The sequence below is a fragment of the Palaemon carinicauda genome, chromosome 1, assembly GCF_036898095.1.
Source record: "Palaemon carinicauda isolate YSFRI2023 chromosome 1, ASM3689809v2, whole genome shotgun sequence".
Taxonomy (NCBI): Eukaryota; Metazoa; Arthropoda; class Malacostraca; order Decapoda; family Palaemonidae; genus Palaemon; species Palaemon carinicauda.
This window is the reverse complement of record NC_090725.1, coordinates 116898205-116922060: the sequence shown is the minus strand read 5'-3', so window position 1 is coordinate 116922060 and position 23856 is coordinate 116898205. Positions and strand designations below refer to the sequence as shown.

Genomic DNA, 23856 nt, shown 5'->3' with positions numbered 1-23856 from the left:
TATTTCTGACACATTTCAATATAATCCTTTAAAAATAGAAAATGAAATTGGCCAATATGTTTAGATTTTCAATATTGATTCCTAATATAAATATGTCATCTTCATTCTTCAAGTTATAAGACATATTTATAACACATTTCATTTTAATCAACTGAAAAGTAGAAAATATAATATGCCACTGCATTTAGACTTTCAATATTGATTCTTATTTCATCAAATTTTATTAATCTAATCCCGTTACAGTTGAGAACATTGACACCAGTTTATCATGGCCCCATAGTTTATCTAGAAACTCTGAGCGTGTGTAGACTTTCAATATTAATTCTTATTCTGTCAAATTTTATCAATCTATTCCCGATACAGATGAAAACGTTGGCACTAGTTTGTCATAGCCCTCTAGATTATTATGAAACTCTGAAAGTGTTTAGACTTTCAATATTGATTCCTATTTTATCACATTTTATCAATCTATTCCCGTTACAGATGAAAACCTTGGCATCAATTTGTGATGCCCCCTAAATTATCTTGAAACTCTGACGTGACAGGGGAATACTATAGGAAACGTAAGCGTAAACGATGTTTATCAGTATCCAAAGCTCAAGACATTATACATTTCGGAAGGTACTACACTAAGCAAAATGTACATCTATATAGAGAAAACCTCAGGTAAGTGGAAAATTGATTTTCGTTTAGACGATTTAAGGGAGAGATTTAATTAGTCCTTCTAGTCTTTACTCTCATTTTAAAACAAGTTAGAATCTTTAAAATATTCACAAATTCTTATCAGGTGTTGGCACATGTTTGTACACAAGTGTTTTGCATGATTAAGATAAAGAGACAGTGCCATTCTAATATCTATTTTATTTCATTTTAGCATCATTGTAGGCGATCGAAAGGAAATAAGTTTGGTTAATGAAGGTCCGTCTCCGTCTCCCCCAGAAAGGAAGTAAGATATATATGTTTGCTAACTATAATCAGTGATGTTTCACTTCACTTCAACATTCTTTTATACTAGTGTATGCACCCCGTCAAAAATGAGGTCTAAATATTTGGATAGATATGCCCACACAGGCACACACAGATTCAATCCTTCCCAAACCCTTTCTTAACGACAACCCGCTAGTTCAACAATTAGTGGGAGAGTTTGGTTTTCAAGTGTACCTGTGGGATACCCCCTCACCAGGGTATGATTACTCTCTTTTCCCCCTGAGTATGGCAGGAGAGAAATATATATCTATATATATATATATATATATATATATATATATATATATATATATATATATATATATATATATATATATATATATATATATATATATATATATATATATATATATATATATCTATATATATATATATATATATATATATATATATATATATATATATATATGCATACACATACACATACATACATACTTATATTTATATATATATACATATACATGTATGGATGTATATATATATATATATATATATATATATATATATATATATATATATATATATATATATATATAAACCAGCTACCTGCTCTCTATTATATAGGAGAGAGATTCTAACAATATATTCTAACAATATTGAAAGATGATTTGATAAGCTGGAAAAGACAACATCAATAAAAGAAACCTTCATAGTTATTAAGGTATACCGAAGTGTAATAATATAATCTCTTAACATAATATGATAATGATTAGAAGTACCTGAAGATATTGAAATCATTGTTTAAATAAAAAATATTTCGAAGCTGATAGGTTCTAGTAAGGACGCTTGAAACTTCTAGTTACTTAGCAGTTACATTACCCTAATTAGTTTTTACAACGGCGAAACTCTTCTTTTCTTTCACTGTTATCTCTACATTAAGGGGTCGATTGCCTGATGTGTTCTCTAATAGCATCAGGCATGATTTATAATTTGGCAGAGGGTTTTATGATCACGTCCCTACAGTCATCAACCACATGCCCTTGCAGTTATCAACAATAGTTAGTGGCAGAGGGTTGTACGATCAAATGCCATTGCAGTCACCAACCATAGTTATTGGCAGCGAATCTAACCTTTTGACTATATGGTCAAAATGCAAGGCAGCAGTTTCCACAGTTAGTGGTAGTGTGCCTAGCCTTTTGCTATAGAGGAAGACTACAAGGCAACAACTATCCATTTAGTTGCTTTCTACGACACGCAGGACATACGATGGTAGTATTCTTACACCCCTACAACACCTATACTTATTTTGTAATCCGTATGAAAGACCTTTGACTAAAAGGCTTTGAGGGAAAGTATACCAATCAGAACCTTCGAGGTGTTGTGGGATACTGTGGTGCGATTGGTCTTCTTATCCTGACAAACCGAATCAAAGAATTTGTTCAGAAATAAACTGGGGCTAAACTCAGTTACTAATGACGTACCTTCATTAGATCCACCTCTTTTCAAAAGGGAAATGGTTATAAGAAATGGGGTATAATATATATATATATATATATATATATATATATATATATATATATATATATATATATATATATATATATATATATACATTACTCAAGTTTTCCTTCATGTGCGGTGGTCCCCCTATCGCAAATCAAACAATATAATCTTATTTTCTCCAATTCAAGTAGTGAAGTTGTATGGCCAAGGCAGGATTATCCTTTGACAGATTTAATACTTTTCGTGCCCAAAGGCTATTAGCACTGAGTATCCTGCAAACACTGGTACATTGGACGATAAAGTAAAGCAATTTTATTTAAATGTAATAGCTTCAGATTTAAACTAACTACAAATCTTAAATTTCCCTGATGAGTTTCCATTATACAGGGTACTGCGGGCTAACTTTAACTAACAATTTTTACCCCATTAAGAGTATGCATTTTGACATCTTGCATAAGATTTCCATAAGATGGAAGTGGGGTTTTATTTTACTAAGCCTCATATGAGAAATATTGCTTATAGATATACAAGTTTTTTTTCTACTTTTCAGGTACCTGACGAATTAATCATGACATTTTTGGCCATAGTGATCCTCCTCATCCTTGTTTTATTGACACCAATTACCGGAGAAATTCATTTACTGGCATTAAGCGAAAGTTTGAACAACCAAAAACCGTTGCTAAACGGGTAAGATGTGATTTATATATACTATTTTTGTGGTTAGAGTTCTATGTGGTTTCCAAAGACTCTCCTGTTAAAGACTGGAACAATGAGCCTTTAATAGGAAAATCTTACTATTTTTGGGGTTAGAGTTCTGTGTGGTCTCCAAGGACTTTCCTGTTGAAGGGTAGAACAGGAAGACTTTAACAGGAAAATCTTACTATTTTTGCCGTTAGAGAGCTGTATGGTTTCCAAAGACTCTCCTGTTAAAGACTGGAACAATGAGCCTTTAATAGGAAAATCTTACTATTTTGGGGTTAGAGAGCTGTGTGGTCTCAAAGGACTTTCCTATTAAAGACTAGAACAGGGAGCCTTTAACAGGAAAGTTTTGCTATTTTTGGGGTTAGAGTGCTGTGTGGTCTCCAAGGACTTTCCTGTTAAAGGCTCCCTGTTTTAGTCTTTAACAGGAAAGTCCTTGGATACCACATCTGATTTCAAAAAGTAAATATACAGCTTAGTAAAACTAATAAATACACACACGCACAAACACACACACACACACACACACACACACACACATATATATATATATATATATATATATATATATATATATATATATATATATATATATATATATATATATATATATATATATATATATATATGCGTAAAAATCACAGGAAAACATGATGCTCAGATGCAAAAGAACCACAGGGAAAATGAAAATACGAAATATATGATTAAGTCCTGACTAGTTTCGTGATACTTCTTCAGAGGACTGATTTATTGAGAGAGGTTTCTTTACATTTTATAGGGAAAGTAAACGTACGAACATACATATAGAGAATTAGAGAACAATGACACTCCCTTACCAGCTACCTGGGCTGAGGTCAGGTATTAATTGGGCGGAGCTCCAACCTCATTAGACACCTGCCAAAAAGGGTGATTTCTGGTGGCGGGTAAATTCTTGTTTTTGACTTTCAGTACATTTTTTTTATATGAAAACACGGTAGCCTTATCTATATAAATACATAGGCAAAACTATTTGTATATGTAAAACACATCTACATATAGATATATAAAAAAGACATATACATACGTATACACAGACAGGCATTCATACACAAACATACATAATATATACATAGACATATACATACATGTACACATACTGGTATACATATACAGACACATACATAGACTTACATATAAATTCTTTTTTACACATGATTAACATGTATACATATACATATATAAACATATAAATACACATACATACATATGCGTACATACACACACACACACACACACATATATATATATATATATATATATATATATATATATATATATATATATATATACATATTTATACATATACATATACATATACATACATGCATATACACATACACATATACATATACATATATATATACATATACACGCATACATATACATATACATACATATACACTTATACATATATATATATATATATATATATATATATATATATATATATATATGTATATATATATATATACTCATACATACACATACATATATACACATACATACATATACATATATATATATATATATATATATATATATACACACACTTGTATACATACACTATAATTACCATAAACATATAATCATGAATATAAAAAAAACTTTAACCACTTAATGTAGAACTGAATGTATTGTGAATTATTAACGTTGCTGTGAAATTAATATTTAGACCTAAGCTACCATTCATTAAAGGGTACAATTATTTTATATAGTATGCATAAGTACATTGGCACTATATAGTGTTATACTAGATATAAGTATTGATATATACATGATTATATGTTTATGGTAATAATGTTGTATGTATATAAGTGTATATATATATATATATATATATATATATATATATATATATATATATATATATATATATGTATGTATGTGTATATATGTACATGTATGTGTATATATATGGATGTGTGTATATATGTATGTTTATATATATATGTATGTATATGTATGTATGTGTATATATGTTTATGTATGTGTATATATATATATATATATATATATATATATATGTATGTGGATATGTATATATATATATATATATATATATATATGTGTGTGTGTGTGCGTGTGTGTGTGTATATGTATGTATATGCATATGTATATGTGTATATGTATGTATATGTATGTGTATATATATATATATATATATATATATATATATATATATATATATATATATATGTGTGTGTGTGTGTGTGTGTGTATGTATGCATATGTATGTATGTGTATATATATGTATATGTATACATGTTAATCATATGTAAAAAAGAATTTATATGTAAGTCTATGTATGTGTCAGTATATGTATACCAGTATGTGTACACGTATGTATATGTCTATGTATATATTATGCATGTTTGTGTATGAATGCCTGTCTGTGTATATGTATGTATGTCTTTTTTATATATTTATATGTAGATGTGTTTTACATATACAAATAGTTTTGCTTATGTATTTATATAGATAAGGCTACCGTGTTTTCATATAAAAAAAACTGTACTGAAAGTCAAAAACAAGAATTTACCTGCCACCAGAAATCACCCTTTTTGGCAGTTGTCAAATGAGGTTGGAGCTCAGCCCAGTTAATACCTGACCTCAGCCCAGGAAGCTGGTAAGGGAGTGTCATTGTTCTCTAATTCTCAATATGTATGTTCGTATGTTTACTTTCCCTATAAATTGTAAAGAAACCTCTCTCACTAAATCAGTCCTCTGAAGAAGTATCACGAAACTAGTCAGGACTTAATCGTATATTTCGTATTTTCATTTTCCCTGTGGTTCTTCTGCATATATATATATATATATATATATATATATATATATATATATATATGTGTGTGTGTGTGTGTGTGTGTGTGTGTGTGTGTACTGTATATACTGTATACGTACTGTATATAAAATCTATTAATACATGAAAGATGAGATAGTGCCTGGAAATATTTAAAAGTTCATTGGATATATAACAATAATATGGTCTTCCTTTTTGTGGTTAGTGTAAACCATTTTTTATCTACCAAACTTTGCAGAAAAAGTACGACTGTTTCGTCGTATGCTCGTCTGAAGACTTCACTCGAGTCCGAGAGATGATAATCGTTCCCCTTACTCAACGTGGATACTCAATTGCTTGGCATGATAATGCTTTCGTACCGGGAGATTGGATTATGCGTAAGTTTCCCATAAGTCTTCTTCTTCTTCTTCTTCTTCTTCTTCTTCTTCTTCTTCTTTATCTGCATCTTTTCCCACTTCTATGTGGGGTCGATGTTTTTGGCCAGCGTTCTCCATCTACCTCTGTCCCACAATTCACCACCGGTTAATTGATCGAAGGTCATCCTTGATACAGTTCATCCACCTTCGCTTTGGTCTCTCTCTCCTTCTTGTTCCCTGTACCTCCATTTCCATCACTCTCCTCCCAATATACTGTCCATCTCTTCTCTTGACATGACCATTCCACCTCAGTCTACTTTCTTGGATCTTATGTGATAATTCTCTAACTCCTGTGGTACCCCTAATTACCTCATTCCGGATATTATCTCTTCTTGTCACCCCACACATCCATCTTAATATTCTCATCTCTGCCACATCCAGTTTCTTCTCCTCTGTCTTCTTCATTGCCCAGGTCTCCGCTCCATACATCATTGCCGGTCTCACAACTGTTCTGTGTACTTTACCTTTCAACTTAACCCCTATTTTCGTGTCCCATAGTACTCCACGCACTTTTTTCCAATTCATCCATCCTGATTGTATTCCCTGAAGTGCCAGATATGTTTATCGTTGGTAAAAATTGTCATCTTAAATTGTTATACATAGAGCAAATGGATGAAGTTGCAGTCGTCTTCATAACATCGACAGAGTAATCTTTTCTTATACATAGAACATATGGATGAAGTTGCAGTCGTCTTCATAACATCGACAGAGTAATCTTTTCTTATTACTAGAACATATGGATGAAGTTGCAGTCGTCTTCATAACATTGAAAGATTAATCTTTTCTTAAAACTCCATTAAGTTATTTAATCCCCTTAACTAAAATAGCTGTACCATACTCTAAAGATATATCTTATGAGAGACATTTTTTGCTAATGATCATTTACTCCTGATATACCATTTATTAAATATCTTATTCTTTCTGTGTACCAATCCAGAGAAGATAAAGTTCTAAGATATCATCGTTGAAACTTTATTTGGTAATACTGAAATCAGAAGAATTTTGTGAACAAATAATGTGGAGTTAAAATTCAAATATCTAAGGAGGGGTATTTGACAATTTGTACTTTTTAATTTATTTGAAAACCAGTTTTCTATAAAAGTATTACCTCTCTTGCTCAATCTCAATAGTAGATGGTTGGTAAATAATGTTTTTCTTTAATATTTTCTTATTACATCAAGGCTTTCAGTTCCTTAAAAATATTGCATGACTTATGTGACAAAATTATACGCTGTCAACACACAGACAACGTCGAAAGAGCTGTTCAGAATTCCTCGCGAATGATGATTTTTGGAACCCAGAACCTGGTTAGCAGCAGGTATGTATTTGATAATAATACTTGATTAATTATAGATGAACATTCATCTGTATATTCTAATTTGTTTACAAAATGAATGGTATTTTTAGTTATTTTTATCCATCCATGTAAATATCGACCACTAATGGGACTTTATATCGAATTAAAATCTTAAATATATATATATCTACTGGAGACTATTTTATGATTAATGTTTCAGGTTAAGCAAGGGGTAATGATTTGAACCCATGCCTAAGTCGAAAAAATACCAGGAATGGACTCAACCAATTTTTCCTTACACTGAATTTTCTGGCTTATTCTTTATAGATTCTCCTCTATTCTCACACCTGACTAATGCACTGTAGTTTTTTAGTGGCTACTTTCCTTGTGGTAAGGGTAGAAGAGACTCTTTAGCTTTGGTAAGCAGCTCTTCTAGGCGAAGAACACTTCAAAATCAAACCATGTGGTAGTGCCATAGCCTATGTACCATGGTCTTCCACTGTCTTGGGTAGAGTTCTATTACTTGAGGGTACACTCGGGCACACTATTCTATATACATTTTCTTCCTCTTGTTATTTTAAAGTTTATCATATAAAGGCACACAGATACATTGATAAATAGAGAATTATCCAATCTTACGAGACTTCCATCTAAGGTTAAAAGAAAATTTGTACGAATGGGTCCAAGGTCATTAAGTTCTTAAGAGTAATTTTATCCCTTCCTTCCAATAGGTGGGGCCTGCACGAAATTCGAAGAGGCTGCCACGAAGAATTTGTTAACCCAGATTTCAAGGTCAGTCACTGATTTATCTTATCTTACCCTAAAATGGAAATAGGGAAATGATCATGGTCTGAATTAATCTGCAGACTTGAATCATCCATTTATTATTTTTTTCTCAGGTTTTGGCCTTGGTAGATGAGACGCTGCCAAAAAAACTCAACCGGGATCTATATAATATCGTTTGTCTTCGAACACATATAAAGCTGACAGATCGGTAAGTTCATGATTAACTGGTAACAATACAATTACACATATAGGGATTATGAACGTAGACTTACAAACCCGCCGAAAATTACACAATTTTATATAATTTTACACACAAACACACACTTCCCCCAAGGAACTAAGATTACCAAATAATTCTTCTTCCGCCAAGGGGTTGCTGAACTATAATTTTTCATTGGCCACTTTCCTCTTGTTAAGGGTAGAATAGACTCTCTAGCTATGGTATGCAGCTCTTCTAGAAGACGTAAACTCCAAATCAAACCATTGTTCTCTAGTCTTAAGTAGCGCCATAGACTTTGTACCATATATTTAAGTTATAAGTTATTATATATATATATATATATATATATATATATATATATATATATATATATATATATATATATATATATATATATACATATTTGCTTATTTAAACATTTAAACACAGACATAGATATGTGTGCATGTCATATAATAACCACATTCCCTTCTCGTACATCTCATAATCTTACTCTTACCCATATTAACTCTCAACTTCCTTCTCTCACACACCCTTCCAAATTCTGTCACTAATCGGCCAAGCTTCTCTTCCGCGTCTGCAACCAGTACAGTATCATCTGCAAACAACAACTAGTTTACCTCCCTTTCATGGTCATTCTAGTCCACCAGTTTCAATCCTCGTCCAAGCACTTGAGCATTCACCTCTCTCACCACTACATCAACATACAAGTTAAACAACCACGGCGACATCACACGTCCCTGTCTCAGCCCCACTCTCACCGAAAACCAATCGCTCACTTCATTTCCTATCAGAACACATGCTTTACTACCTTTGTAGAAACTTTTCACTGCTTGCAACAACCTTCCATCAACTCCATATAACCACATCACATTCCAAATTACTTCCCTATCAACTCCATCATACGCTTTCTCCAGATCCATAAACGCAACATACACCTCCTTACCTTTCGCTAAATATTTCTCGCATATTATTAATACTACTACTACTACTACTACTACTAATAATAATAATAATAATATTAATAATAATAATACTAATGATTATGAAACAACAACAACAACAGAAAAAACAACAACAACAACGACAAAAATAAAAATAATAATGATAATAATAATAATAATAATAATAATAATAATAATAATAATAATAGTATTAATAATAATAATAATTATAAAAAATAACACTAATGATAACAACAATAATAATAATAATAATAATAATAATAATAATAATAATAATAATAATACTGTAAAAATTTCAAATAATCCGAAACAGCTGCAGTAATCTTTTTTTTATGTATAAAGAATATACTTAATTCATATTACTTTCAGCTAAGCTTTTCCTTTCATTACAGGGATTATATCGAACAGATCTGCCGATTTTTACCGCCTCAAGACCTACCTCAGAATAGTGACCTTCAACCTGATAGTTTGCAAGAGTCCTTGAATGACATCAATGAACTCTTGGAGAGATACGAAGAAATACGGCGGAAGGAGAGTAAGAACTTTTTTCTCTCTCTCTCTCTCTCTCTCTCTCTCTCTCTCTCTCTCTCTCTCTCTCTCTCTCTCTCTCTCTCTCTCTCTCTCTCTCTTAATGGCAGATAAATATATGCTCATTATAAATTTCTCTCAAATATTAAAAGCCTTAAATCACACCAAACGCTTCTCTCTCTCTCTCTCTCTCTCTCTCTCTCTCTCTCTCTCTCTCTCTCTCTCTCTCTCTCTCTCTCTCTCTCTCTCTCTCTCTCTCTCAGTTTTGTATCTGTGTGCCGGTGAGTGATTACACTTTTGCAACCCTATAAATATCCTGATTTAACGCGGATAACAAAAGGCTATCGAGTGCAATATAGCTACAAGTTTTCGTGAATAGTCAGTGATTAGTTTGAGGTCAGAGAAGTGGGATAAAACGTCGGCATAGAATAGTTATCTTGTGAATTACTAAAAATCTAATCAAGATGGCTATGTACAACACGGGCAAGGCTTGGAGAGACATCGCTGGACTCAGCAAAAGTAAATTCCATGAGTTGGCGAAACAGGAGCTCGACCGTCTGATAACAGAGGTCACTAGTAACGTCAACCAGTGTGTCGGAAAAATATTCGCAGACATATTGAAACAATATGATCCAATAAACTGGAGCAAATCTGCGGAAAACATCAGCAAAATAATAGAAGAAATTCCAAAGAAGATCCAAGTGATAAAGAGACTTATAAAGAAAGTCTACATCAATCAACACATTCCATCAAAGAACAATAAAAAGTCCAATATGGTGAATATGCTGATTGATGCAATGGGAAAAAGAATGCCAAAATGGTGTAATACATGTAAGATATGGTATTCCATTAATAATCCTCAACAATTGATTAGAAAATATGATGCCTGTCATGTTCCAACACACCCCACATGTGCTGAAATACAGCAAAAAATAAAAAATAAAGACACAAAGGTATTCTGCTCAACATGCTTAGTCTGGATAGAAAATATAATTAAGTCGAGAATAAATCTGCAAATAGTTGAAGATAAAGAAGAGGAAGAAGAAGAAACAGAAGAAGAAGAAGAAGAAAAAGTAGAAGAAGAGAACAATGAACAGGATATGTGTAAGGATGCAGAAGAAATCATTGATATAACTTATGATGCCATCCAACAACATACTTATGAAGAAATAAATTACCAGATGGAAACAAATAATAGACCCAAGAGACTCTACCCGGACCTATATAATTTTAGGGAAGAGCAAGAACAAGAAAAAATAGAAAAGAAGGATATAGTCTGCAATATGCTGAAAAGAGGGAATTGTAGATTTGGCGAAAGATGCTACTACAAGCATCCAAAGATATGGCATAATTATGAAATATATGGTAAATGTGCGTATTTAGACGGATATGGAGACGAATGCAGAGATCTCCATCCAAAAATATGCAAAAACCTAAAAGAAGGAAAAGGATGCAGTTTCAACAAAAAATGTCGATATATGCATCCTGCAACCATGAATGAAAGTAAGAAAACTCAGCAAACTGAAAAGAAAAATGAAAGCAAAAAAGAAACAAAAAAAGAAACAAAAAAGCAGGCCGTGTATATACTGCGCTATGAACCAAGAGCCCCAAGATATGAGGCCTTTCAACCCAAACCTGCACATTTAGAGCCCAACTACAAAGAATGCATCTATAATGCCAGGGGTTGGTGCAGATATGGGGACATTTGCAGGTATACACAAAAATAAATATGAAGGCGAAAGAGCAAATATAATAGAAAAGTTGGATTTTTTAATGGCAGAATTCCGGGAAATGAAGAAAAGAACATCATATCAGAACAGGAAGGAAGCATGGGAGAATCCATATTATTACCAATATTAAATAATGGGGATGAAACACAAACCATAATAGTGATGAATGCACAGGGTTTAGTCACGAGTAACTCTAAAAGGAAAATAGAGTTCTTAGAAGAACTAACCCAAATTGAAAAAATAGATATATTAAATATAAGTGAAACATGGTATTCCCAAGAGACTGGCAGTGATGACCAGATAAAGGGTTTCCAAACTTATAGATCAGACAGAAAAAATAGGAATCAAGGGGGAACCGCAATATATGGAAGAGACATAAATCAAGGAAAAGTCTGTGAAAAATACAGCAACACAGAATGTGAATTGATTGCGGTAGAATTTAAATTTGAAAAACTAGTGAATATTGTAGTTTACAGACCCCCAAACACTAAGGAGTTTGACATAATAATAGAAAAAATAGATGATATATGTAGAAACTATAAAGATTGGAATATACTCCTATCCGGAGATTTTAACTTTCCTTTCGTGGATTGGAAAGAACGGATAGAAGAAAGTGGTTGTATGTATACATATAAAAAAAGATAGTAATAGTAGCGCAGAAGATAAGAGGCAATTTGAAAAGCTTCAAGATATGCTATTAGAACATAATATGCAACAAATAAACCACATTCCAACAAGAAAGGAAAATGTCCTAGATCTAGTATTTGTGAATGAAGTGAATTATGTTAAAGAAATAATAGTGTATAACACGGGAATTTCAGACCACAATGTCATAGAATTGATAGTCCATTCCAAAGCAAGTGATCGCAGAATTAATAAAAGCACAAAACTTTGGGAAGGATATGGAAAATATAATTTTTACAGTAAGAATATAAAATGGTCAGAAATAAATGAAGAACTGAATAAAGAATGGAAAAATGTATTTGTTAGTGATAATATACAGGTAAATACGGACATACTGTACAAAATACTGGAGAAAATTGTTGAAAAATATGTACCGAAAACAAACAATAAACAAAAGATGTGCATACCAAGAGACAGAAGGATCTTATTTCAGAAAATTAGAAAGTGGAAGAAAAATCTTGCAAAAGAAAAAAATGTGTGGAAAATGAGGGAAATAAAATGTAAGATAGAAAATGCAGAACAAAAGATTATACAGTCGAAAGAAAATGAAAAAAGGGACTTAGAAGAAAGGACACTTCAAAATATAAAAAGAAACCCCAAAGTACTTTACTCGTATGCAAAAAAGATGAATAAAGGGAGATTAGAAATAGGCCCTCTAAGAATTGAAGGACGGCTAACGAATGAAAAAAAGGAAATATGCAACATATTAGCAGAAAAATATAAGAGTGAGTTCACACCAAGAATTGCGAATGAGAATAACGAAACAGAAATGAGAGAAGAAAATGTTGAATATCTAACGGATATAGATATTAATGAAGCAGATATTGTCACGGCTATAAACGAAATTAAAAATGGATCGGCAGCCAGACCAGATGGAGTTCCAGCGATTTTGTTAAAAAAAACTGCAAACACTATCGCGAAGCCGCTTGCAATACTGCTAAGACAAAGTGTAGATATGAGCGAGATATATGTTAAACATAAATTAGCTTATATAACCCCTATCTTCAAAAGTGGATCAAGACTAGAGGCAAGCAATTATAGACCTGTTAGTCTAACATCACATATTATGAAAGTGTATGAGAGGGTAATAAAAAAGAAAATAATGAACCATTTGGTTAAAAATAATTTGTTTAATATGGGTCAACACGGTTTCGTGCCTGGAAAAAGTACACAGACCCAACTGATAGCACACTATGAAAACATATACAAAAATATGATAAATGAAAAAGACTCAGATGTGATCTATCTAGATTTTGCAAAAGCCTTTGACAAGGTAGACCATAGCATATTGGAGAAAAAAATGAGAAAGCATAATATTGTGGAAAAGATAGGAAAAAGGGTAAAAGAATTCCTGCAAAACAGAAAACAGATAGTGGTTGCAAATGACGAGAAATCAGATGAAGCCCAGGTAATATCTGGTGTGCCGCAAGGTACGGTATTAGCTGCACTGCTGTTTGTTATTATGATCTCAGACATAGACTGTGATGTTGAAAACTCCGTAGTGAGAAGTTTCGCCGATGACACAAGAATAAGTAGAGAAATTACTTGTGATGAAGATAGGAACTCACTACAAAGAGATCTAAACAAAATATATGATTGGGCGGGGATAAATAGGATGGTATTTAACTCCGATAAATTCGAATCAATAAATTATGGAAACAGAGAAGGAATGGTATATGCATACAAGGGACCTAATAATGAGACAATCACAAACAAGGAAGCAATTAAAGACCTTGGTGTAATGTTAAATAGGAATATGTTATGCAACGACCAAATAGCAACACTGTTGGCTAAATGTAAAGTAAAAATGGGAATGTTATTCAGACACTTTAAAACAAGGAAAGCTGAACACATGATTATGCTTTACAAAACTTATGTACGTAGTACACTCGAGTACTGCAATGTGATATGGTACCCACACTACCAAAAGGATATTGTGCAAATAGAGAGTGTACAAAGCTCCTATACTGCTAGAATAGAAGAAGTTAAGGACCTTGGCTACTGGGAAAGACTGAAATTTTTAAAACTATACAGTCTAGAAAGGAGAAAAGAACGCTACATGATAATACAAGCATGGAAGCAAATAGAAGGAATTACTGAAAACATCATGGAGCTAAAAATATCAGAAAGAGCAAGCCGAGGTAGATTAATAGTGCCAAAAAATATACCAGGTAAACTAAAAAAGGCGCACAGGACATTAATCCACTACGCACCAGCATCGATAATGCAGCGACTATTTAATGTGCTGCCAGCTCATCTAAGAAACATATCAGGAGTGAGCGTAGATGTGTTTAGGAATAAGCTCGATAAAAACCTAAGATGCATCCCAGACCATCCAAGACTGGAAGATGCAAAATACACCGGAAGATGCATTAGCAACTCTCTGGTGGATATACGAGGTGCCTCACACTGAGGGACCTGGGGGAACCCAAACAAAAAAATAAGGCAAATAAGGTAAGGCTCTCTCTCTCTCTCTCTCTCTCTCTCTCTCTCTCTCTCTCTCTCTCTCTCTCTCTCTCTCTCTCCAAAATGGAAATATTTCGATACAAGGAGAGTGATTCGTTGTTATCTTACCTTAATAATATAAGTGGACTGTATTTCTCAAGTTGAATATTCGTTTAATCATTATTTATAATAAACGATATCGGCGTCAATGACTTTCGATGTCAGGATGCCAGAAAACTTCAAATCCTTCATTCATTCATTCATTCATTCAATCATTCATTCCAGGACTGACCTCGGCACGGCGACTGGGAGAGCTCTTCCATACTTATCGCGAACAGGGCAAAGTTTCCATTAGAGTTGATGTTGGAACTGCTTTCTCATCGCACGGTAGGTCTTATGAACAGGTCTTCCAGCATTGAAACTCCTGTGATAGCATTGAAAAGGCTTAAAACTTAATATAATCCGATAATCTGACCTGGAATTTCTTATTACAAGGTCATTCTACACCAATTTAGATTTATATCACAAGTTACATTTACTATGCACTGAGATTTTCTTATTACAAGCTCACTCTACACCAATTAATATTACCAGAGATTTCGTATTAAAATTTCACTCTACAACAATGAATATGACCTGAATTTTATTATCACACTATTAATATGACTGGAGATTTTTTATTACAATCTCTCTCTACAACAATTAATATGACCAGAGGTTTCTCATTACGAGCTCATTTTGCAGCAATTATCATGAGTGGAAATTTTTTTTTTATTATTACAAACTCCCTCTCCAACAATTAATATGACCAGAGGATTTCCATTAGAAGCTCACTCTCCCACAATTAATATGACCTCAGATTTCATATTACAAGCTCACTCTGCAACAATTAATGTGACCAGAGGTTTAGTATTACAAGCTCCCTTTGCAACAATTAATGTGACCAAAGTTTCGTATTACAAGCTCACTCTCCAACAATTAATATGACCCGAGATTTCATATTACAAGCTCTCTCTGCAACAATCAATGTGACCAGAAGTTTCGTATCACAAGCTTACTCTCCAACAATTAATATGACCAGAGATTTCATATTACGAGCTCCTTTTGCAACAATTAATATGACCAGAAGATTTCCATTAGAAGCTCACTTTCCCACAATTAATATGACCTGAGATTTCATATTACAAGCTCCCCTTGCAACAATTAATGTGACCAGAGGTTTCGTATTACAGTCTCACTCTCCAACAATTAATATGACCCGAGATTTCATATTACAAGCTCTCTCTGCAACAATCAATGTGACCAGAAGTTTCGTATCACAAGCTTACTCTCCAACAATTAATATGACCAGAGATTTCATATTACGAGCTCCTTTTGCAACAATTAATATGACCAGAAGATTTCCATTAGAAGCTCACTTTCCCACAATTAATATGACCTGAGATTTCATTATACAAGCTCCCCTTGCAACAATTAATGTGACCAGAGGTTTCGTATTACAAGCTCACTGAATAACAGTGAATATAACCTGAAATTTCTTATGATGAGCTCCCTCTCCAACAATTAATATGACCAGAGGATTTCCATTAGAAGCTCACTCTCCCACAATTAATATGACCTCAGATTTCATATTACAAGCTCACTCTGCAACAATTAATGTGACCTGAGGTTTAGTATTACAAGCTCCCTTTGCAACAATTAATGTGACCAGAAGTTTCGTATTACAAGCTCATTCTCCAACAATTAATATGAGCTGAGATTTCATATTACAAGCTCACTCTTCAACAACTAATGTGACCAGAGGTTTCGTATTACAAGCTCGTTGAACAACAGTGAATATAACCTGAAATTTCTTATGATGAGCTCCCTCTGCAACAATTTAGCTCACTTACTACAGCATCATCCTTAACCAACGTTAAAACTCCACTAAATCAATTCTAAGAGAATGTTATTCATGTAAACAAAAGATTGTATGATGCTGATTTGAATTATATCTCGCTCTTTAGAATGTTTAATGAATATTAATTACATTTTAATGTGTATCTTTTTAGTGTGTGATGATAAGGCTACTTGTCCTTCCTGCCAGAAAGAACAATCTGCTTTAATTCAGAGGTAAGTTAACCCTTTTAGATTGACTGTTTAACCAAACATGAGTGTTGAATACATATTGAAACAAATTTCATTAAGAAAATTTCTATAAGGGAAAAAAGAACATTTTAGAGAGTAGTTTTGATTAACTGAAAACTGGGATTTGATCCTGATATATTCAAATGCCTTGTTAAATATTACCTTTTTTTTTTCTTCTTTTTTTTTATTTGCTAAATATTGGCATAAATATTCTGTTTTGGGTATAATAGCATTATGTTCATCATCTCTCATCGGAGACATATTACTAATATTTTTCCTTCAACACCATACCTCTATTCTAATTTGCTACTTCTCTTACTTATGCTTTTGTTTTTATTACATAATTGCCCCCCCCCCCCCCCCCCACACGAACGAAGTTGGAAGAGGGTTATGTTTACACCCCTGTTTGTGTGTTTGTTTGTGAACAGCTTCCTGGCTGCAATTTTAATCGTAGAGTAACGACACTTGCAGGGATTACCTGTTATGTAATAAGCTTGAAATTAATAATTTTTGCAAGGTGAAGGTCAAAGGTCAAGGTCACAATCAAGCAAAATGTCCAATTCCCGTAACCAGCTATAAGTTTGGACATCGTTTTCACAGAGATTTCAAACTTGGCTCATATTTTAGCGTATGGACATCCACGCCATATAATACATGTTAAGGTCAATAGTCAAGGTCAAGGTTGAGAAAAGGGTCAAGAAATAAGTTGTCTCAGCAGGGTCTGCTCTCTGCCAAGTGTCCCTCTAGTTATAGTTGTTTTCTAATTTTTTTTTTTTTATGTATGGTGATATTCATGGTTGTAACAATTGACACGTGTTTCTTCTCTCTCTCTCTCTCTCTCTCTCTCTCTCTCTCTCTCTCTCTCTCTCTCTCTCTCTCTCTCTCTCTCTCTCTCTCTCTCTCTAAGCATTTTTTTATGTCTTCACTCAGTGGTTGTTAATTCATCAAAATTATTCATTTTAAAATCTATTTATCTTCACTCAGTGGTTACTAATTCATCAAACTTATTCATTTTAAAATCTACTTATGTTCACTCTGTGCTTGCTAACTCATCAAACATATTCATTTTAAAATCTACTCATCTTCACTCAGTGGATGCTAATTCATTAAACGTATTAATTTTAAATTCTACTGATATTCACTTAGTCTTAGTGGTTGCTAATTCGTCATACTTATTCATTTTAAGATCTACTTATCTTCACTCAGTGTTGTTAATTCATCAAACTTATTCATTTTAAAAGCTACTTATCTTTACTCAGTGGTTGCTAATTCATTATACTTATTCATTTTGAAATCTACTTATCTTCACTCAGTGGTTGCTAATTCCTTAAACTCATTCATTTTAATATCGACTTATTTCCACTCAGTGGTTGCTAATTCATCAAACCTTTTCATTTCAAAATCTACTTATCTTCACTCAGTGGATGCTAATTCATTAAACATATTCATTTTAAAGTCTACTGATCTTCACACAGTGGTTGCTAATTCATCAAACTTATTCATTTTAAATTCTACTTATCTTTACTCAGTGGTTGCTAATTCATCAAACCTTTTCATTTCAAAATCTACTTATCTTCACTCAGTGTATGCTAATTCATTAAACATATTCATTTTAAAGTCTACTGATCTTCACACAGTGGTTGCTAATTCATCAAACTTATTCATTTTAAATTCTACTTATCTTCACTCAGTGGTTGCTAATTCATCAAACTTATTCATTTTAAATTCTACTGATCTTCACACAGTGGTTGCTAATTCATCAATCTTATTCATTTTAAATTCTACTGATATTCACACAGTGGTTGCTAATTCATCAATCTTATTCATTTTAAATTCTACTGATATTCACACAGTGGTTGCTAATTCATTAAACTTATTCATTTTAAAATCTACTTATCTCCACTCAGTGGTTGCTAATTCATCAAACTTATTTATTTTAAATTCTACTGATCTTCACACAGTGGTTGCTAATTCATCAAACTTATTCATTTTAAATTCTACTTATCTTCACACAGTGGTTACTAATTCATCAAACTTATTCATTTTAAATTCTACTGATCTTCACACAGTGGTTGCTAATTCATCAATCTTATTCATTTTAAATTCTACTGATCTTCACACAGTGGTTGCTAATTCATCAATCTTATTCATTTTAAATTCTACTGATATTCACACAGTGGTTGCTAATTCATTAAACTTATTCATTTTAAAATCTACTTATCTCCACTCAGTGGTTGCTAATTCATCAAACTTATTCATTTTAAATTCTACTGATCTTCACACAGTGGTTACTAATTCATCAAACTTATTCATTTTAAATTCTACTGATCTTCACACAGTGGTTGCTAAATCATCAAACTTATTCATTTCAAACTCTACTTATCTTCACTCAATTGTTGCTAATTCATCACACTTATTCATTTTAAAAACTACCTATCTTCACTCAGTGGTTGCTAATTCATAATACTTATTCATTTTGAAATCTACTTTATCTTCCCTCAGTGGCTGCTAATCCATCAAACTTATCATTTTAAATTCTACTGATCTTCACACAGTGGTTGCTAATTCATCAAACTTATTCATTTTAAAACCTACTTTATCTTCACTCAGTGGTTGCTAATTCATTAAACTTATGCATTATAAAATCTACTTATCTTCAATCTTCATTCAGTGGTTGCTAATTCACCAAACTCATTAATTTTAAAATCTACTTATCTTCACTCAGTGGTTGCTAATTCATTAAACTCATTCATTTTAAAATCGACTTATTTCCACACAGTGGTTGCTAATTCATTGAGCTTATTCATTTTAAATTCTACTGATCTTCGCTCAGTGGTTGCTAATTCATCAAACTCATTCATTTTAAAATCGACTTATTTCCACACAGTGGTTGCTAATTCATTGAAATTATTCTTTTTAAATTCTACTGATCTTCGCTCAGTGGTTGCCAATTCATCAAACTTATTTTAAATTCTACTGATCTTCGCTCAGTGGTTGCTAATTCATCAAACCTATTCATTTTAAAATCTATTTGATTTTTTCATTGCTAGATCTGTAAGGTTATCAGTAATTTATTACTTACAAAATGTATTTTTATCCAAAATTATATTTGATAGAATTTTCGAAGAAATTTTATTTGCAATTTGTCAATTCTTACTTTATATTGTTTCTATCCTTTTTAGAATATTTGATCATTTATCAATGCTAACAATATTTGTCTTGGAAATTCGTTGGTCCAAAATCTAATTTCAATGAATTATGCAATGCACTGCTCTATTGTCATTTTCTTAAGTATAGGATTAAATGTTTGCCTTTCGTATAAGGAATACTTTGCTTTTACTCACAAAATATTTTACAATTACTCGGGATATACTTTGATTTTACTCTTGAAGGTCTGGTTGACCAAACCTTGGCTTCTGTGGATCAATCAAGTCTCTGTCTTCTTAAGGCATTTGGCTTCAAGCTGAAAATTTTCGTTCGACCACTGGACTGGCTGCCTTGGTTAACTGTCTCTTCCAGGGTCTGCCCTATTGGAGTTCAGCCAGACAGATTTGAATTACTTGGCTGAACTGAAAAACCTTCTCCAAGAAAATATCTGTGAAACTCGGGTTACTTGCTCTCTAAAGATGCCAACTGCAAGATGTACACTGAGATTTCTCTCTCACAGTTGTTTTTATCAGCAGCAAAGCATCATACAAGCCAATCACCTTCTTGATCTTCCGCTATTAAGCCAAGCATAATTTCTATTAAATCTAAATAGAGCCTCCAGAGTCCAGTCAACTGTTCTCTGTTGTATTTCAGTTCATCCCAATAGATACTGAAAAAAATGAGAAAATTTTCAACATATTATCCAGGTACAAAACATAGTTAGATGCACATGAATTTCTTATTTGTGTTTGATCTCTACCAACCATTCTAAGAATCCTGACCAAGCAAACCTCATGAAAGATTCGTAGACCAGCTTGTCTTCAAGGACCTTTGCTGTTAGGATGGCAGATAATATCTAATAATCTATCGATTGTAAACCAGCTTCTGAAGTCTTACTCCTATGTTGTATTGTTTACCATCTAATACTATATAAATCAATCCTTATGATCTTATTCCTGCCTCGACAGCTAAATCCCGTAGCCTAGTTTCACAAGATAACTTGCCAATAATTGAGAGCAGGTTAGATATAACATGAAATTTTCCATCATTGGGATAGTTTCAATACTCGATGAAAATTTTCACACTACTTCTGTTGGCTTACCATGATCTGCAGCACCAGCAATATATTGAAGGGATAGTTTGTTCAATTAATAGTGCCTAAGAAGGAATTTCATTTGCAGCAGAGATCTCTGTTGGTGGGGCATTTATGTTAGGCATATAGCCAATTTTGTCCACCGTGAATGTGGTTTGCATCCCTTGTCTAGGTGTTGAATCTAGTCCAGGAACTAATTCTCTGATGTGATGAGTCATGAAGGCAAGCTAGTATACAAAGGATATTATGTAAACAAAACTGCTAACAACATCCTCATATAGTACACAAGTAGTTTATGCAACCATTTGAGGAGGATAGTTTCTCCTCGTTAAAAGACAAGAGAGGAGATTTCAAATTAGCCTGTATGCTATGCCATTTATATCCCCTGTTTGTGACTGGTATTGGGGCTGATGTACAAAATGAGGCTTTAGGGAGCAGGATAATCCCATTCACATGATTTGTTGCCCCTGCACCACTCCGCGTTTTCTATTGGCCATGAAAGTCTGTTACTCTGATTGGATTCTAATTTCTGCTGGCCACCAAGGAGCAACTTTAAAAACTCTGCAAGACAAACTGTTGGATTGATATGTTTCGCAATTATTGTATCTGGCTTGGGTGGCCAGTTTTGTTCTTTCAAGTCATTCATAATTCTATCAATAAGTATATCATCTATTTGCATTGTCAGCTGTTTTTTTCCAGACTGAAAAGCATTTTTATCCATCCCTGTCGTTTCATATTCTGTAATCTCAGCTAAGTACATGGGACACACACCAAAGGACAGATTTACTTAACTTCTTTTATATCCTTTTATACTTACATGTCCTTTTAAGAACAAATGGGTCTAAGCAATAAGATTTACAAGAAATTAGATTCTGATGGAAGTCAGCAAAAATATCATTATCCAAGGTTCCATTGCCAAAATTCCGGAATCTAGTCCAATCCATTGTTGGAGAGGGACACAGTTCTTTATTTTCCCGTTTGAATCAGGTAATATTTGGAAGTATAAAGAAGTCACGAGTGAGTTTGGAACAAAACTTTCACTTCTTTATATGTAAACCATTTTTATCACGCCTTTATTTGCAATCAGTGGTTTGTCATAGTTTTTCTATTTTTTTTTTCTAGATGAGGCAAAGGATGATTTGACGAAAACGTCTCTGCTCATGGTGTTTTTGCAGTAGGGTTTTTTTTTATATTTTTCCAGAAAATTTTAGAAATTTATCTTTTCAAATTGATAAATGCATATGGTATTCTTTATTTTTTCACAAAAGTAAGATAGATTACGTAAGTTCCTCCTTTTTCATCATTATCATAATATCATGAATGTTTTAAATTACTGAAAATGAGTATTTTTATAATATTTTTATTTACACCACTTCTTCAGATCCAAAGGCGGTCCTTATTCATCATCGGCTCTAGACCTCTCGAAGACCAGTACTCGTCAGGAGTATACAATAGATGGTGAATCTTGTGAGTATCTATAATTGTTTGCAGATCTCTTTTATTCGTTTTCCCTCATGAAAAATCAATAAAGGAAAGTAAATCGAGTATAAAACTTAAGAATGTTAGATTAATATATTGTTTTAGATCGATCTACTGATAGACTATAGTCAATCATTTTAATGAGGCGCATTTGCACTGACTCGCAGCGGTGCCCTTTTAGCTCGGAAAAGTTTCCTAGTCGCTGATTGGTTAGAATTATCTTGTCCAACCAATCAGCGACCAGGAAACTTCACCGAGCTAAAAGGGCACCGCTGCAAGTCGGTGCAAATCTGCCACGCTAAAAAAATTGACTATAGATAGATACACGGTAGCAAAATAAGGTTTTTCTTTTGAAACCACATATTTCCAGAAATCAAACCTTTTTTTCTAAATTCACTCCCAAAATATTCTTTATCTCTACCCAATAAAACTATAAAAATCCATTTCTTTTCCTTTCACCTACCTTTACATTAAAATTTCTTAGCACAGCCATTCTTTCAGATTCTCCCAAACCAGTCAGGCAGAGAGGCAGACTTTTCAAAAAGATTATCTTTCACTCTTAATTTTTTTGCCACAGTTTATTAAAGGCAGATCTATGGGCTTCCTAAGCGTCTTATCCTTTTTTCACAAGGACAGTGAGGTTGCTGAGAGTATCGTGCTCAAAATCCCAACTTGCGTTTTAGTCAAAAACATTTCCAGTATACTACCATAACGCATTCAATCCTAAGCCTAACGCAAATGTGCCCTTTGACCTACCAACAGTCTTCCTGACACTACATGGGGTAACCCTTCCCTATCTCTAGACCTCTCAGTTGTCCCTAGCATAATCAGTTATTGCCATTCCTACTCTTCAAGTGTCAAATCATCCACCTCTCTCCTTTTGAATAAATTAGCTATTAAACATTTGCCTGCATTCAAAACCCTAACACTAGGTATATTTTTATTTTTTTCTTCTCTGGCTATGTTGTGTA

At 33.0% G+C, this 23856-nt stretch overlaps 1 pseudogene; it reads left to right on the top strand.

The window, feature by feature from the left end:
• The window catches only part of LOC137656261 (toll-like receptor 2), a 98542-nt pseudogene that overhangs the window by 34036 nt on the left and 40650 nt on the right, over nt 1-23856 (top strand).